General features: G+C 44.7%; 1 long non-coding RNA gene across 8 annotated transcripts in view; it reads right to left on the bottom strand.

The window, feature by feature from the left end:
- LOC126065328 (uncharacterized) overlaps positions 1 to 17,607 on the bottom strand; it is a 303,221-nt gene that overhangs the window by 22,700 nt on the left and 262,914 nt on the right. For 6 of the 8 annotated variants that reach the window (XR_007514825.1, XR_007514826.1, XR_007514829.1 and 3 more), the window contains 4 exons: positions 9,579 to 9,658; positions 6,428 to 6,575; positions 5,637 to 5,757; positions 3,463 to 5,089 (listed from right to left, as the gene is read on the bottom strand). This is a non-coding gene — a long non-coding RNA (uncharacterized LOC126065328). Of the gene's footprint in view, positions 1 to 3,462; positions 5,090 to 5,636; positions 5,758 to 6,427; positions 6,579 to 9,578; positions 9,659 to 17,607 lie in introns of those variants that run through there. The other 2 variants (XR_007514827.1, XR_007514833.1) reach the window with 2 other exon arrangements.

Raw genomic sequence — 17,607 nt, 5'->3', positions numbered from 1 at the left:
AGGGAACAACTTGTATCAATTGTGCTCTATGGCAAGAGCTATGTGAAGGTGCTTTGGTTGTGTTATCTCCTTTAAATACCTTACAACAATTCTAGGGGGTAGGTTTTATTATTATACTCACAATATAATTTTTTTATTGTGCTTTAGGTGAAAGTTTACAGCTTGAGTTAATTTCTCATATAAAAATTTATACACATATTGTTGTGTGACAGTAGTTGAGATCCCTATAATGTGACAGCACACTTCCCCTTTCTACCCCAGGTTTCCCATTGTCCATCCAACCCAGTTCCTGTCCCTTCCTGCGTTCTCATCCTGCCTCCAGACAGGAGCCACCCATTTGGTCTCATGTATCTGCTTGAACTACGAAGTACACTCTTCTCAGGTATTATTTTACGTTTTATGGTCCAGTCTAATCTTTGTCTGAAAAGTGGGCTTCTGGAATGGTTTTAGTTCTGGGTTACCAGAGTGTCCGGGGGCCATGGCTTCAGAGGTTCCTCCAATCTCAGTCAGATCAATAAGTCTGGTCTTTTTACGTGAATTTGAGGTCTGCTCTACACTTTTCTCCTACTCCATCAGGAACGCCCTGTTGTGTCCCTGTCTGGGCAGTCATTTGTGGTAGCAGGGCACCATCTAGTTCTTCTGGCCTCAGGCTGATGGAGTCTCTAGTTTATGTGGCCCTTTGTCTCTTGGGCTCATATTTTCCTTGCATCTTCGGTATTCTTCATTCTCCTTTGCTCCAGGCGTCTTGGGACCAATTGATGCATATTAGACTGTCATTCGCAAGATTTTAAGACCCCAGATGCCACTCACCAAAGTGGGATGCAGAACATTTTCTTAATAAACTTTGCTATGCCAATTGACCTAGATGTCCCCCAAAACATGGTCCCCAGACTCCTGCCTCTGCTACTCTGTCCCTCAAAGTATTTGGTTGTGTTCAGGGAATTTCTTAGCTTTTGGTTTAGTCCAGTTGTGCTGACTTCCCCTGTACTGTGTGTTATCCTTCCCTTCACCCTAAGATGACTCTTGCCTACTATCTAGTTAGTGAATTCCCCACTCCCTTCCTCCCTACCCTCAAAATCAACAAAGAATGTTTTCTTCTGTGTTTAAACCTCTTTTTGAGGTCTTATAATTGTGGTCTCATACAATATTTGTCATTTTGCCGCTGCCTAATTTCACTCAGCATAATGCCCTCCAGATTCATCTATGTTGTGAGATGTTTTGCAGATTCACAATTGTTCTTTGTCATTGCATAGTATTCTATTGTGTGTATGTACCATAATTTGCTTATCCGTTCATCTGCTGATGGGCACCTAGGTTGTTTCCTTCTTTTTGCTATTGTGAACAGTGCTGCAGTAAATATGGGTGTGCATATATCTATTCATGTAAAGGCTCTTATTTCTCAAGGATATATTCCTAGGAGTGGGATTGCTGGAGCCTATGGTACTTCTATTTCTAGCTTTTTAAGGAAGCACCAAATCGATTTCCAAAGTGGCTGTACCATTTTACATTCCCACCAGCAGTGTATAAGTGTTCCAGTCTCTCCACAACCTCTCCAACATTTATTATTTTGTGTTTTTTGGATTAGTGCCATCCTTGTTGGGGTGAGATCGTATCTCATTGTAGTTTTGATTTGCATTTATCTAATGGCTAAAAATTTTTTTTAATGGCTTTTTTTTTTTTTTAATGATCATGAGCATTTCCTCATGTATCTGTTAGCCTCCTGAATGTCTTCTTTGATGAAGTGTCTGTTCATTTCCTTTGCCAATTTTTTAATTGGGTTATTGGTCTTTTTGCTGTCGAGGTGTTGCAGTATCTTGTAGATTTTAGAGATTAGACCCTTATTGTTGTAGCCAAAAATTTTTTCCCAGTCTGTAGGTTGTCTTTTTACTCTTCTAGTGAAGTCTTTTGATGAGCATTTGTTTGGTTTTTAGGAACTCCCACTTATCTAGCTTCTCTTCTCGCGTTCGTGCATTGTAAGTTATGGTTTGTATTCTGTTTATGCCATGTATTGGGGTCCTGGCATTGTCCCTATTTTTTCTTCCATGATCTTTATTGTTTTAGATTTTATATTTAGGTCTTTGATCCATTTTGGGTTAATTTTTCTACTATACTCAAAAAATAAATTTAAAAATACAGTGTCAACTCCTTCGCTAACTGGCTGCATGTCCTAGAGTGGAGTCATTTTCACTCTTGGGGCCTCTTTTATCAACTGTGAAATAAAGGGGTTGGGCTAGATGCTGGAAGAGATGGTCTTTTCAGCTTCAAAGCCCCATGAGTTATACAGGCATGCTGTGACCCAAGCAGCCCAAGCAGTTCTAGACCATTATGGGGGTGAGGGTGGGGCCTGTGGATGGACGATCGGCATTTCCAAGAGCAATAAGCTATGCATGGAGGAGGCTACTGAAATTTTTGCTTGAAGATCTGGAATTCAAGTCCACTCCAACAGGAAATATCAAAGAATGTGGTACCAGCAACTGACTGTGAATGTCTCCTGAGGAGAGAAGAGTCTCAACAACTTCAGGCTCAGAAAGCCGGCAGGGCCAATCCCATTTTGGCAAGCAGCATCTGGGGTCTTAAACACTTGCTAGCACCCATCTAAGATGCATCAATTGGTCCCAACGCACCTGGAGCAAAGGAGAATGAAGAACACCAAAGACTTAAGGAAAATATGAGCCCAAGAGACAGAAAGGGTCACATAAACTAGAGACTCCAACAGCCTGAGACCAGAAGAACTAGATGGTGCCTGGCTACCAACAATGTCCACCCTGACAGGGAACAACATAGAGTACCTGATGGAGCGGAAGAAAAGTGTTGTGCAGAACTCAAATTCTAGTAAAAAGACCAGACTTGATGGTCTGAATGAGACTGGAGGAACCCCAGAAGACATAGCTTCTGGATTCTCTGGTAGCCCAGAACTAAAACCAGTTCCAAAGCCAACTTTTCAGACAAAGATTAGGCTAGACTATAAGACACAAAATGATACTGGTGAAGAGTGGGCTTCTTGGCTCAAGTAGATCCATGAGACTAAATGGGCAGCTCCTGTCTGCAGGTGAGATGAGAAAGCAGAAGGGGACAGGAGCTGGCTGAACAGACATGGGAAATACTGGGTGGAGAAGGAGGAGTGTGCTGTCACATTGTAGAGAGACCAACTAGGGTCATAAAACAATGTGTGTGTAAGTTTTTGCATGAGAAACTGGCTTGAACTGTAAACTTTCCCTTAAAGCATAATAAAAAAGGAAAGAATGAAAGCAGGCAGGCCAAAGAGGTCAAGGGAAAGGTAGAAGACTGGTCTCCAGAGTTGTCCACTCTCTGACCATATCGAAGCAGTGAGGACATTGCCCACAGTGCTGCTCCTGAGGCCCCACAGTCTCCCTGTCTGCTCCATAAAAAAAAAAAAATTTTTTTTTTTTTTTTTTGGCTCCATAGCTAGCATTTTTTCCAGGGTCATAACGTTTTAGATCAAGAAGAGAACTTTATGACTTCCAGTCTAACCAATTTGGATGGAAACCTAGGCCCAGAGCAGTAAAATGACTTGTCCTAGAGTTGGTCAGTGGAGGAGCTACCTAGAAACCAAACCTTCTGACCTGCACTGGAAGGTCAGACAGCCTAGTGGGTAGTAGATGGGTCCTTCTCTACATGCACTACCCAGAATAAGCTCTACAAAAGGGACATGTAGGTTGATCCATGGAAGGATGCATGCATGGGGACCACATGGGTTGTTCCTTTTGTTTTTCCTTTGAATGACAACTGTAAAGAATAGCCTTTTAACTTTTCAAAAATGTGAATTTGGGACACTAGAATAAGAACAATCCTAAAATAGTTTACCAAAATTTATTCACACAAAAGTAGACAATTGATAAGGTTAGTGCTAACCTTGATGAAATTTGATGAAGCCAATGGGAATACCACAGTTTAAGAGACCACCGTTACTGTATTTAGTGAGAGCCCTTCTCAGTCTGACTTGAGGTTTGTAAATCTGAGGATGGCTCATGCTTTGACTTCGGCAATCATAAAAGAGGCTATTTCTTGAAAACCACAGTTGCGGTGTTGCTGATTGTGTTAGGTGCCATCCAGTCAGTTCCGACTCATAGCGACCCTATGAACAACTGAACAAAACACTGCCCCGTCCTGCGTCATCCTCACAGTTGTTGCTGTATTTGAGCCCACTGTTGCGGCCACTATGCTAATCCATCTCACTGAGGATCTTCCTCTCTTTCGTGGACCCTCTACTTTCCCAAGCATGATGTCCTTCTCCAGGGAGATGGAGTCTTACCGTTTTCGCTTCTAAGGAGCATTCTGGCTGTACTTCCAAGACAGATTGTTGGAGTAGAGTAAACAAGAAAAAAAGATTTTGAGTTTTGAGTTAGTTTTAGGTTTATAGCTCACATCCACATCCTGTGTCACTCAAGGCAAGTTACTTAAACTTTCTGAGTCTCAGTTTCCTCATTTATGTAATAACTTCTTAGTAGGATTATTTTAAGGACTGCGTTAGGTAATTTGTCTATAGCTCTAGTGAGCTGTCCACATAAAATAGATGCACCATATATGGTATTTGTTACTATCTCTATAACTTCCAGAAAGCCAAGTGGATTCAAACATTGACCCTATAGCCAGAAATGGTGGGATATTCTGTCTTCTTGATCAAAACAAACTGCTTTCTTCTCTCTCAGTTCCTCTTGAAACTGAGCCCAAGTGATAATATGGATGCATGGTAATTCAGATCCATCCTAAAAACTGATCTCAGTTATGCCAGATTCATGCTCATCCAAATGACCAATGCCTTTAGACATTGCAACTTCCTTTCGGATTTCCAAATGACTACAGTTTTTGTACCACCTGGGATACCATGGAATGTAAGGCAGCTCAGCTATGGGGAATGAATTTTTTTTTTTTCTTTTTGTCCACCATCCAAAGACATAGACAAAAGCAAAAGTGTTCCTACCCTTTAAGTCACTGGCTCCCAAACATAGGTTCATGGGCTGGTGTCAGGCATACCACAGAAGATTCACTTGGGTTATTTGGTAAAAATGCTGATTTCTAGGCTCCCTGACCAGAAATTCTGATTTAGTCTGAAATGAGGCCCAGGAATCTGCATAATAAACGAGGGAGAAATTCAGATGTTCATTCAGGCTGAGAACTATTGATCTAAGTCACCTGGTTATTCCTCCATTTATGTCTTATTATATTTGCTGTACGTATATTCACATCATTAAATCACAAGGAGGTTGGGAGAAATGAGAATATCCTGGTCTCAGAGCCCCACCATCAACCTCCATTTTATATTTTGAAATTCTCAACACACTAGACATTATCAAATTTCTCCCAGCTTTCATAAAAATGTTCCTTAGTATTTAAGAGAGTAGTAAACTTTTAAGACTTTAAAACAGACAACGGCAAGTAGGATTCATCTGACATGCTACACTGACTTGCGGGGGCTGCCTACAACACCAGGGGGCACGCTGCATGAAGCACCATCTCAGAGGGAAGGTATGCTGCGCTCAATTAGTGATGTCTGGTACGGGCACAGTCAAGAAAAAGCCAGCAAGCTGCCACTTCTTTTCAGCTTCACTTTAAAGCATATTGCCAGTGAAGGAGGACAAGTATTTAAAAGTGATGGATGGAAAAGGGATGTTTACATTTAAAGTTCCCATTCATGTTTCAGGTGACAGCTCCTTTTCCACTTTTGTCATTTTCCTGCTAAATTGAAGATGCAGTCAGGAACCTGTGACTCTTGGTCCAGATAAAGTAGGAAGTCATCTGAAATAAGACAAGAAAATGCGAAGAGGCACTGGACCCTGTGGAAGAGTAGATACCAAACAGCCCTCTTTCCTCCCATCCCACATTGGGGAAGCTGGTTTTTGTCGTTCATCCCTGTGTGTGAACATCAATGGCAGGCTGCAATGTGAATAAAGGAATCTCTCTTGGCATTCCGTTTCCCATTGCCCTGCTTTCACTCAAACTACTTCTATTTAAATGCTCTTCCCCACCCTCTAATGTGTTTTCATTGCAGCCCTACCAATTACTGAAGGTCCAAATCAAGACCTATCTCCCAACAAAAAGACTTGACAAAATCACCCATTGCCAGTTGGAATTAATCTCCCATAATCCTCAGTGACTTTATGAAAACACTCCACACCATCTGCTTTGTTGACCAAGTTAATTGTGGGTCTGTCTACCTCTCCTCCTAAACAGTGAGCCCCTGGAAGTGCAGGACCGAACCATAGTCACTGTGACAACCTCACAGCACCTGGAGCAGTAAGTACTCAACTGAATTAAATCGAAAAATCATCCAGGCTTTGTTTGGTTTTAATTTTATAAAACTAAGAAAGAAAATAAGGAATGGGGGTGAACTGTACAACAGAAAATCTTTGTGTTTTCTATTCTTCCTGGTGTCTTTATATGCAGGGAAGCCTGAGTGAGAAAATACCTTAGCCAGTCCCCGGGGCTTCATGACTCCTTCTGATACTTCAGATGATGCAGAAGGGGCACCAGCATCAGACGGCTGCTAACTGAGGACAAGTTCAAGGAGTTTTGTCTCTGGGAAGAATCTCAGCACCCTGTGGTGTGCGTGCGCTCTGCTGCGAGGCATGAACAGCAGGGATTAGCAAGTAGCTAATGACACACTCTGAGGACAGTGCTGGCCTGGAGATGTGGTCAGTGGTCAGTTCCTTTTCTGGGCCCCAGGAACAGCAGAGTGACCAGATGGCCCATGCATCCAGCCCCCAGCAGCCTTCCCATGCCTGGAGGAATCAGAGCAACTGGGCTTTCATGCGCAGCGACATTTGTTGCCATCGAATTGCCCTAGCCATCAGGCCAGGCCTGGTATTCCTTCTTTCCTCCTCAAGGCTAAGGAGTGAGCAGGCCAGAGAGGCAGGAGGGGAGGGGGAGAGGCTGGAGGTTACCAATGAATCAGGGCTGCGTCTGTGACATCAGCAGTCACTTCAGAGATGGGGTTCACCAGCTAGCCCTCCAAAAAAAAAAAAAAAGAGCCCTCCAGAGACTGTTAATTCCCTCCTAGGCGCTGTGCCCACAGTATAAGTACTGTCCCCAAGTGAGCTGGGGCCCGTAGATAGTGGTGCCAGCCCAACCAGTGGGGCTTCCCATGGAACAGATAACCCAGGAGATGGAAAGAACAATGCTCACACACATAATTTGGTTTTTTCACTAAAAATCTCTTCTTATAACACTATAGGATTCTGAAGTTCATAGGCATTTGCATGATCATATATTCTAAGCTCTTCATTTTACAGATCAGGAAACAGACAAGCAAAGTGATCTGCTCAAGGGCCCCCAGCTGGTTAGTGGCAGAGAGGGGCATGTAGCCCAGGTTGTCTGTTCTCCAGGCCAGCATATTTCTAATGAAACCTTCAAAATACATTGTTAAGTGCCATTGAGTCGGCCTCCACTCATAACGACCCTATGTGACAGAATGGAACTGCCCCATAGGGTTTTCTTGGCTGTAATCTTTATGGGAGCAGATTGCCAGGTCTTTCTCCCACAGAGCCTCTGGGTGGGTCCAAACCTCCAAACTTTCGGCTAGCAGCCAAGCATTTAACTCAATATTGGTAAAAATATTACATGATTTCTGGCAAGACATGGATTAAGATAATAAACCTATCCAAATGTTGGTCTCTATTCTCGCTTTTAGTTCTCAAAATTGTACTGGGCAGACAATCGTACTGGGCAGACAGTATGATTTAAATTAACAAATGGAACCAAAATTTGTGGCATGCCTACTTCCAATCAATTGTGTTAGGCACATCTTCACAGGTTATCATATTTAATCTTCACAAAAATCCAGAAAGGAGGTCTTAATACTTCCTTATTTAATAAATAAGGAAGTGAAGCTTCAAAAATGTTAAGGCATCGGCCCAAGAAACAAAGGTAATAAGTGACTGAATGAGGATTCAAACTCACATCTCCTGATTCTCAGGGCAGTGTCTTTCCCTGTCCCATTCTGCCTCTCTCTTTTAGAGATTTTGGCTTCTTTGTGTCCCCCTATAAACTATGTCCCATACACCAAATGAGGGCCAAGGCAAGTGGGCAAGTCAAGGCCCAGGTAGGCATGGCAATTCCCAAGGGTCCTTCTTCACAACCCCACCCCCATGGTGGATGCCCTTTGTCCCACCCTGAGCCAAGTCCTCTGTTATTTCCAGCCTCTGGGTGATGGTAAATTATAATGGTTGTAAATTATACTAGGCTTTTGTGTATTAAAAAAACAAAAACCAGTTGCTGTCGAGTTGATTTGAACTCACAGCAACCTCCTATGTGTCCGAGTAGAGTTGTGCTCTGTAGGGTTTTCAGTGGCCAGTTTTTCAGAAGTGGATCACCAGGATTTTCTTCCCAGGGACCTCTGGGTGGACTCAAACCTTCAACCTTTGGGTTAGTAGCTGAGCACATTAACCATCTGTACCACCTAGGGATTCCAAGGTATCTATAGAAGGGGAATATATAGAAGAGGGGGAAAGGGGGCTTCCTCCTGGCCACACCCCAAAGGGAGCTTTATGTATAGAGCTACAGAAAAGTGAGAACTGTACACAGTGTTAGTTCTAATGAGGTCCCTCCCTTCCCTCCAAGGATGCTAGGGGACAAATGAAGTAATATACCTGAAGTGTTTTCAGAGCTGTCTAAGTGCTGCATAAATATAACAATGGAGCTGCTGACGCTGATAACAATCGTAACAACAGTGATGACGGGACTATAACCCTGGTCATAATTTAAGGGAATATTTAAAATGAGAAAACCCTGCCAAAATCAATCCACAGAACTTTATTTGGAAGAGAGGCTGCTAATAAAACTGTTATGGGAATGTGAACTCTTGGGAAGTAATGATGATTTTCTTCTATTAAAAGGCTCATCAGGTCCATTTCCAAAGTACAGCTCAGTTATTTGTGAGCTCTTTGCCACTCAGTGCAACAAGTTTTCTATGAAAAGATGAAGCCGTCCCTGCTGTGTGCTGAAGCCCTGGGTTTTGGTGGTACAACTGGCCTGTATTTCTAGACCTATTGCCAGCTATTTCCACTTACCAAGAGGGCTAGAACCAGTAAAGCCCCAAAAGGACTGTAACCAATTGCCTTTGATTTTTTTTTTTCTCCTTCTCCTCTCCATCCTTCACCTACATCAGCAGCAGCTATACAGCTCGAGTTTACAGCCATTAATAGTGAAAGGTACGCAGTATACCCATTGCAGCAGCCAACAGAATTCTCGCTGTATGGTATGGGCCTGCTCCCTGTTTGCTCAGATTAATTTATTAGGTGAGTGCAGATGAGGAGATTAAAAACCTCAGACTAGAGAGTTACAGTGGAGCTAGGAAGAGACATAGTAAATGGAAAGAGAACCCCCAAAGAGTATGAAGTAATAAGGAACAAGGCAAAGGAAGGACAGAATCCCACCCCAGGCCCAACCAGCAACTGGGCCCCCTTGATCCCATTCATCAATTCTGGCAATGGAATGGTAGCAGAGAAATAACTATTCTAATGTCATTTCAAGGATGGAATTTTAAAAGCCCTCCTAACCATGGGCATCATCAGGAGAGACAAAGTCAATCACCAACAGCATTTTGGTACTTGCTCAGGCACCTTGATTCCGAGCTCTTGGAAACATCTTTCCCAACATGGAGGAGGAGTGGACTTCAAGAGCAGCCAAGGACTGGGATTTCCTGCAAAAGAAGGCTCCATCACCATTATTTTCCTTAAAAGTTACATTTACACTGAAAAAGGCTGGACAAAGTGGGCATACAGAGAAATACTGGGCTGTTCATATTGGAGCGTCCATGCTCTTGGGCTCACACAGCTGCAGGCTGGGAGTCACCCTGGTTGGTCCCAGGGTGAGCACAGGGCAATTTCCTGCACACTGATGAGCCAAACCATGACAGGCAAGCCCAAGGGTCCCCAGGTAGCCTCTGGTGTATCCTCAATGTGCCATTTCCCGATATTCTCAGCAAGAAAGACAGAGCTTCCAGGTCATCTCTCCTCAGTTACCACATTGATTCAGCTCAAAAAATCAGTGAAATAATGTTGCCATTTGTGTAGATTCTCCAAAAGAAAAAAATGACCTGGCCACTGACAGTGATAGGTCACCTCCTGCTCTTCTAATCCCACACTCCAAAGTGAATTGAGATAATCTATGTATCTCTGTGTTTTTCCTGATAGTACCTTAAAGCACTCTTCTTATATTAGAACACAGATATACTATGCTGTAGCACACAAAACATGAATGAATTTTGAAGATTAAACATTAAGCTTCAAACATTTAACATTTGCTCTGAAATGCTTCAGGCTATGGAATTCCTAGGGGCTCATGTCCATTCCTCTCCACCCTTACTTGAGTGAAAAGGTTGAAGAAGCACCCTTCTGAGTTGGGGTTCTCTCCTGGCTGGTCCACTCTATAGCTAGGGGATTTAATTTAGTCATCTGCAGATGAAGCACTCTCTAAGTGCCTTTATAGTTCTAAAATCTTTTGAGTCTGGACGTATTCTATGAAATCATGGTTCTGGAGCTTTTCCCTCCAAAAGGTTTCAAGGACAAAAGAGACAGGCATCCTGGCAGGAAAATAAAATCCCTGACTTCCAGAAGTCTCTTGTTCTGGTTGTTCTTGTTATTGTTGGATGCCATAGAGTTGATTTCAACTCACAGCAACCCCATGTGACAGAGTAGAACTGCCCCCATAGGGTTGTCTTGGCTATTATATTTACAGCAGCAAATCTCCAGGTCTTTCTCCCACAAAGCCACAGAGTGGGTTGAGACTTCCAACCTTTCAGTTAGCATCCAAGCGCTTAACCATTGTGCCACCAAAAAAACCAAACCCAGTGCCATCAAGTCAATTCCAACTCATAGCGACCCTATAGGACAGAGTAGAACCACCCCATAGGGTTTCCAAGGAGCACCTGGTGGATCTGAACCACCGACCCTTTGGTTCGCAGCCATAGCACTTAACCACTACACCACCAGGGTTTCCACTGTGCCACCAGGGCTCCTAAAGTCTCTTAACCTTGCTAATTTATAGTGTTTCCCTGGCCTTATGCCAGGTTTTCTCCACCTAAAAGAGTACAATAATCGCTAGCTCCATTCCCTTCTCTTTTTCCTGTTCCCTCTTCCTGTTCTTGCTCCCTTTCATCCAAATAATGGTTCTTACTTCTACTTCACCTCATCCCAACAAGATACCCAGATTTGCTTTCATAAGAAAATGAGGCCATTCTCTCTCCAGCAGCATCATCACAGAAAACCACCTTATTTTCAAAGGCACCTACTTATTCTTCTATATCCCTATATACCCCATCCTACCAGTGAGGACCCTGCTGCCTTACTCTACATTCCACATCCCCTTACTAGTAAATCCAGAGTGCCTAAGTCTGTCAGAGAGTGAGAGAGACAGGAAATCACTGGCCACATTGGCTTCCAGTCTCAACCAGAAGCATGGCTTTTGGACCAGATCATCAAAGAGAATCCTTCCATCTCCCCACCAGGTAGAGTGAAAAGGACCTGCATTTTGCAAATGCTGCTCACACTCGATAATTCAACATGATTGTGGATGATGCCTTGTGTTTCCATAGCACTTGGTACTTTCCTAAGTGCAGTGTCTGGCCTAAAAACACATGCAACCAAAATCCAACGCCACTTCCTCTCTATTTATTCGGGCCTATACCAGAGTGGAAATTTGGCCTTCAACTAATCAACAGACTCCAGGGCAGTTTGGGTTTGCAGATTGGAGCATGACCTAAGTACCCTCCTCAGCTAGATTCATGGGGATTCTGAGCTGTCTGGGTCATTTTCAAGGAAAGTAGTGGCTGTTTGACCCAACAGTCCTGGACTTAGAAAAGTTTTTGAACAAAGGAGAGGGAAGCTTTAAAAAGAGTGCTACTGTCCTTCTTAACAGTGTTTGGATTCACTGCAAATTGCTGTGTAGATGGTTCATGCAAGGAGAATTCAATCTCATTTCCTAGGCTCTCAGGTTAACACTGCTATGATGTCTTCCTGAGACCTAATATTATATGTGTGAGGTGCTAAAACATTTCTGTTGAGTGTCACATCTTCTCTCCAGGGAGCTTAGTTATTTTCCATATAGTTCTTGAACCAGAAGTACCACTATATTCAACCATGCCTACAAAGTATCTATTTATCTATGCAATTCCTTTGTCCACAATGAAGACAGAGGAGGCAAGATGAAGTTTTTAAAAGAGCTTTTATTCACTCATTTATTCAAGATCTTCTCATTGAGTTCATATTATCTGCAGGCACTACAGCCTAAGGCCTCCTTGCCTGGATTTATTGGTCATTTATTGATGTTGGCCAAGAATACTGAATACACCCTGGACTACCTAAAGAACAAACAAATCTGTCTTGGAAGAAGTACAACCAGAAGGCTCCTTGGAAGCAAGGATGGCGAGGCTGCATCTTACATACTTTGGACGTGTTGTCAGGAGGGATAAGTCCCTGGAGAAGGACATCATGCTTGGTAAAGCACAAGGTCAGCAGAAAAGAGGAAGCCCCTCAACAAGATGGGTTGAGACAGTGGCTGCAACAACGGGCTCAAGCATAACAACAATTGTGAGGATAGTGCAGGACTGGGCAGTGTTTCGTTCTGAGGTACAAGGGTTGCTATGAGTCAGAACCGACTCAACGGCACCTAACAACAACAATTGGTGTCAGACAGAGAGTGAATGATGAAATATGCACATTTAATATATATGGCTTCAACCAAATACACTGGGCCCCAAAAAAGTTTAATTCCTTTATCTAGTCCGTCATTCTCACTATCTCTATTTCCCCACCCCTCCTTAAATTAGACCTTGCACTCTACTTGCTCCCAGGAAAAGGACAACAAAGTAGGAAAGCAGGAAAAAAAAAAAAAAGAATTCTTCACTTCTGCAGTTCCAGGAGACTTCCCTTCAATTCAAGGGATTTTCAGGAATAATTTTGACTTGACTTCACTACTCCACTGATTTTAGAATGCAAGCCTACCTGAAATCTGACTCCAGAAAGCATTCCTATTTATAAACCACCTCAGATCGAAAATGCTAATACAGCACCCCCACCTCCCTACCATCCATTGCCCACTCCCCTTCCCCCCCAAAATTTAACTAGGAAGACCTTGTGGGAGCCTCTTAACTCACCTCATTAAATATAAGCAGTAAAATTCATTTTAAATATTTTGCACCTTGTTAGTTGCCATTGAGTCAGCTCTGACTAATAATAATACCAGTATTAAAAAAAAAAAAAAAACCATTGCCATTGAGTCAATTCCAACTCGTAGTGACCTTGTAGGTCACAGTAGAACTGCCCCACAGGGTCTCCAAGGAGAGGCTGGTGGATTCGAACAGCCAACCTTTTGGTTAGCAGCCAATCTCTTAACCACTGTGCCACCAGGGCTTCAATACTAGTCCACTAATACCTAATACTAGTCACACCTATAGTCAGGATGGAATCCCTGGATGGTGCCAACAGTTAACATACTCAGCCGCTAACAAAAAGGTTGGAGGTTCAAGTCTACCCCCAGGTACTTCTGAAGAAAGGCTTGGCAATATCCTTCCAAAAATTCAGCCAGTGAAAACCCTTTGGAGCTGAGTTCTGCTCTAACACACATGAAGTTTCCACGAGTTGGAGTTGGCCTGACAGGCAGCTGGATTTACAGTTGAGATAATTATTGCCTTATGACCCCTATGCAAGATAACCTTGCACTCTTCATTCGTCTGCCTTCTCATCGAAAGGATTTTTCATCCCTTCTGGCTAAAATGACCCAGATTCATGCTTTTTGACCCTCTCCCACCTCATGCCATGACGCATAAGTCTAGGAGACAATTTAGGGCCCAAGAACCTCCTATTTCCATGTGGCAAACCTATCCGTTTTCAGATGAAAGTCAAGTTGCTCCAATATCCTCTGTTGAGATATCTTCTGCCTCAGTCTTCTCCTCTGCCAAATGGGTCACACAGCATGAATGTCATCCATGAGGAGACTTGGGGAGGGGAATGATTTCTGTCAGAGAAATGACCAAATGCCAAAAATGTGCCTTGGTGATTACTTAATGGAGGAGAATACTGAGACTCAGAGAGGGGAAAGAAATCACCCAGATCATGGAGCTGTCAAGGAAGAAGTAGGAGGCCCCCTTCCCAGTCTCCTGATTCCCAGATCTTATCCCCACACAATCCCTCTCTTCAATACACGAACACCTTTTAGTCCCACACTCCATCTTGGGTTATGATTCCAGGGAGCAGGCAAAGCTCTATGCCCTGTGGGGAGAGGGGTGCCACTTTTGATCCACAGCCAGGGGACCTCCACCACCTAGAAGCCGTGTCTCCAGCACATGTCTCTCAGTCCCTATGTCTCCTTAAAGGCTCCCATTCAGCATGTGTGTAACTCAGAGCCACATGACACTGAAATGCTAAGTGAAGAGCAATTAACTTTTGCTTCTGAAAACCCACTTTAGCTTTCCATAACTCTTTGGGGGCCATTTCAACTAAGCCAAACCTCTCGCACATTCTCCCTCAGCAATAAATTACCTTCCTGGCTTTAATTAGCTGCCGGAGTGCAGAACGGGCTGGGTGCTGACGCGGCTGTTTTCCCCACAGGTCCCATTCTGTCACAGAGACTCCATGAGAATGGCAGCTGCGGGGAGCGGCTGGGCTGCCTCGGTGGGAACATAATCTGCAGTGGACTCCTTGCCTGTCCACAGGGTGTGAGGGGGGCAGTCCAGGAGCCCAAGCCTTGTTTGGGCTAAATCCTAAAGCAGATGCAATTAGTTGGAGAGGCCTTAGTCAGCCCCTTCAGCCTCCTTTGACCCTTCAGTGGTGTACCCCCAGACCCATTCTCCCTCTCTCCAGTCTCTCTTTCCTGCAAACTGCTCCCCAAAACACACACACACACAGATTCATGCACACCAACCTCTAGGTGTCCAGTATCTTGATCTCCCTTATCATTCCTGCTAAGTGAGAAATTACTGACAGAGCTTACTATGTACGTCCTCCCAGGAGGATCTGTCATATAATTGTGAACTAAGCTTAAGTCCAAATGAATAAATTGCAAAGTATAAGATTTTAGTCACATCCTGTGGCCTGAAATGGCATAGGCTGGGAAAGAACAAAGTTAAAAAAAAAAAAAGTTCCCACAGAATCCCCAACGTCATTCCACCCCCAAGATGAGAATTTACAATCCAGCAGACCCTCCCGCTAACTGGCAGTGTGACCCTCAGCAAATTGCTCCCAGCCTCTGGCCCAGCTGTCCATCAGGAAGCTGTGACAGGTGAATCTGAGTTCCTGTGGATACCACAGACTCCTAAAGTCGTGTGTGTATGTGTGTCTGTGTCTGTGTTGTGTGTGTGTGTGCGTGTGGAGAGGGGTGAATGGGGAAGGCACATTCTACAGCCCTCAATCCATGCTTAGTCTCCCTCTTGCCTCCTGCTTTCTTCTAGAGTCTGTACCACCCGGACAAAGGGGCTGTATGGCAGGGCCTCCCTTCCAGCTGGTCATCCTGACACTGAAGACCAGCCACCCCCATGTGGCACCCCTGGAGACCCCCGCCGGGGCCCCAGACTGTGCCCACAGACTCCATACCCCGTCTTCAGGAGCCTTCTCCCTGACCAGGGATCGCCCTGTGAGAGGGCTAAAGCCCCTTTTCTCAGTTGAAGATGCTTAAGCTAATAATGGCTGCTTCTGCTCAAGGCCTGCCGGCCACCTCTTAAACCTCCTCTGACAAGCGATAACCTTTCACAGGCCAATTACCTACAGGCTGCTTTCTTCCTCCCTTCCTTCCTTGCAGGAAAAAAATCATTCCAAACACGGAAGGCCCACAGCCAGGCTCTCCTGCCAGTCCTCTGCTTGTCGGAGGCCGGGGACAGGCCGGCCCGGCACGGGCCTCTCTCTGATTAAGGGTGTGAGCACCTCGCACACCGAGCTGGGAGCCGGGAGCTGAGCAAATCTCCTCTGTGATTTCCCCGCGCGCCTCCCCAATTAACACGCAGCCTGTCAGGGCGCGAGGAGACGCCAGCGGCCGCGGCCTGCCTGGGCCAGGCCCGGCAGGTACCCGGCTGTCACAGCCGCCAGACACAGCCCCTACGCCCCATCCTCACCTGCCGGCGCCCGCCCCGGCCGTCACCATGGGCTTCTTCCCAGCCTGTCACACCCCCACGCAGTGAGCAAGTGAGCAATCTGCTCACCCCAAGTAGAGAGCAAGGGCTGGTCTGGGACCATGGGAAATAAGCAACAGAACCCTGCTCTGATGGAGAAATTTGATAAGCCTATTTGGGTCAAATCACATTTGGGTTCCCTGACCCAGACAACTCACTCAGCACCCTCATCATCCTTTCCCTGGCTCCTGTCTATGATCCTATGAGTACACTCAATCTCAGCACATGGCCTCAACATGATCCCATACTTATTTTCTCTCAAATAATGAAATGTATGGCTCCTGGTCCTTGACCTCCTCCTGCAGGTTTGCGCCTCCCTTCAGGCCCAGCAACCAAGCTCACATGGTCAGGCCTCCCTCTAAAGCCCATGCCCTCCATGACTTCATATTTGATCTTCATGACTACTACCTACTCAGTGATCTGAGTTAGAAAGCCTTACTCTTGCCAGTTTTCCTGGGGAGCTCCCTCTGAAGTTGACTCCCTGACTGCCTGAATAGCTGAGTGGTGCTGACTTCAAGACTTCTAATGGGTGAAGAAAACTCACCAATCTATGATTTTTCCAATCCAGAGGGTGCCTTCTACACAGACAAAAATATGAACCATGTCCCTTGGAGTTCAGTAATGTGGGGACCCCAACTGTGCCACCCAGGGTAGCAATCAACACTCATGTGCCGCGACCGTTGACTTGGTACCCTCAGGAAACACCTCTGGGTTTCTTTATAGAGTCTAGAAGGAAATCTACTTATCTTCTCCTTACACAGTCTAGAAGAAAATAATCTGTCTCTGGAATAGATTCATGGTTTTGGCCATATCCAAAGAAGGCTGGAACCGAGCATGTGTGCCAATCCTAGAAATGAATAAATCATTCAGGATGCTTCAAAGCCAATATGGGGTGGAGAGGAGAGAATGTAGACCACATTGGCAAAAGATGGAGAGAGGGTAAGAATGATAAATGAGGCCAGGTTCAAAACTCCTAAAGGACAGGGATTATATTTTATTGGTCCTCCTACTCCTAATGTCAAGGATAGTGACCGGCCACAGTGAGCCAAATAAACATTTGTTGAATGAAGGAGGGACAGCAATCAGGTTATATGGCAGCTCTCCTTCAGCACCAGAAAGAGTATATGTACACAATACCTGCTTTAGGCACAAGCCCAACTACTATCACTCCCTGTGGATTGTCCTATAAAGAAGAAGCAGGCAAGGAAGAAAGATGATGAGAAAAGAGAGACCAAGAGGAAAGAATGGCGAGAGAGTGCAGTTGGGCCAACTCAAGCAACATGTTCCTTCTCTCCACCTTATAGCCGGAGCTCTGGCATTTAGAGCAGTATTTAAGCAGCTCTAGAAAACCACCCTGTTTCAGAATTTGCAAAACTGGGACTGGACAGAGAGGGAGAGGAAGGAGGGAGGGAGGAAGGAAGGAAAAGAGGAAAGTAGAGAGGAAGAGGAGGGAGAGGAAGTGGCTGACATGATCTGCTCCAAACATGTCA

The sequence above is a fragment of the Elephas maximus genome, chromosome 22, assembly GCF_024166365.1.
Source record: "Elephas maximus indicus isolate mEleMax1 chromosome 22, mEleMax1 primary haplotype, whole genome shotgun sequence".
Taxonomy (NCBI): Eukaryota; Metazoa; Chordata; class Mammalia; order Proboscidea; family Elephantidae; genus Elephas; species Elephas maximus.
Note: the sequence above shows the minus strand (reverse complement) of the source record. Positions and strands in the feature narration are given on the sequence as shown.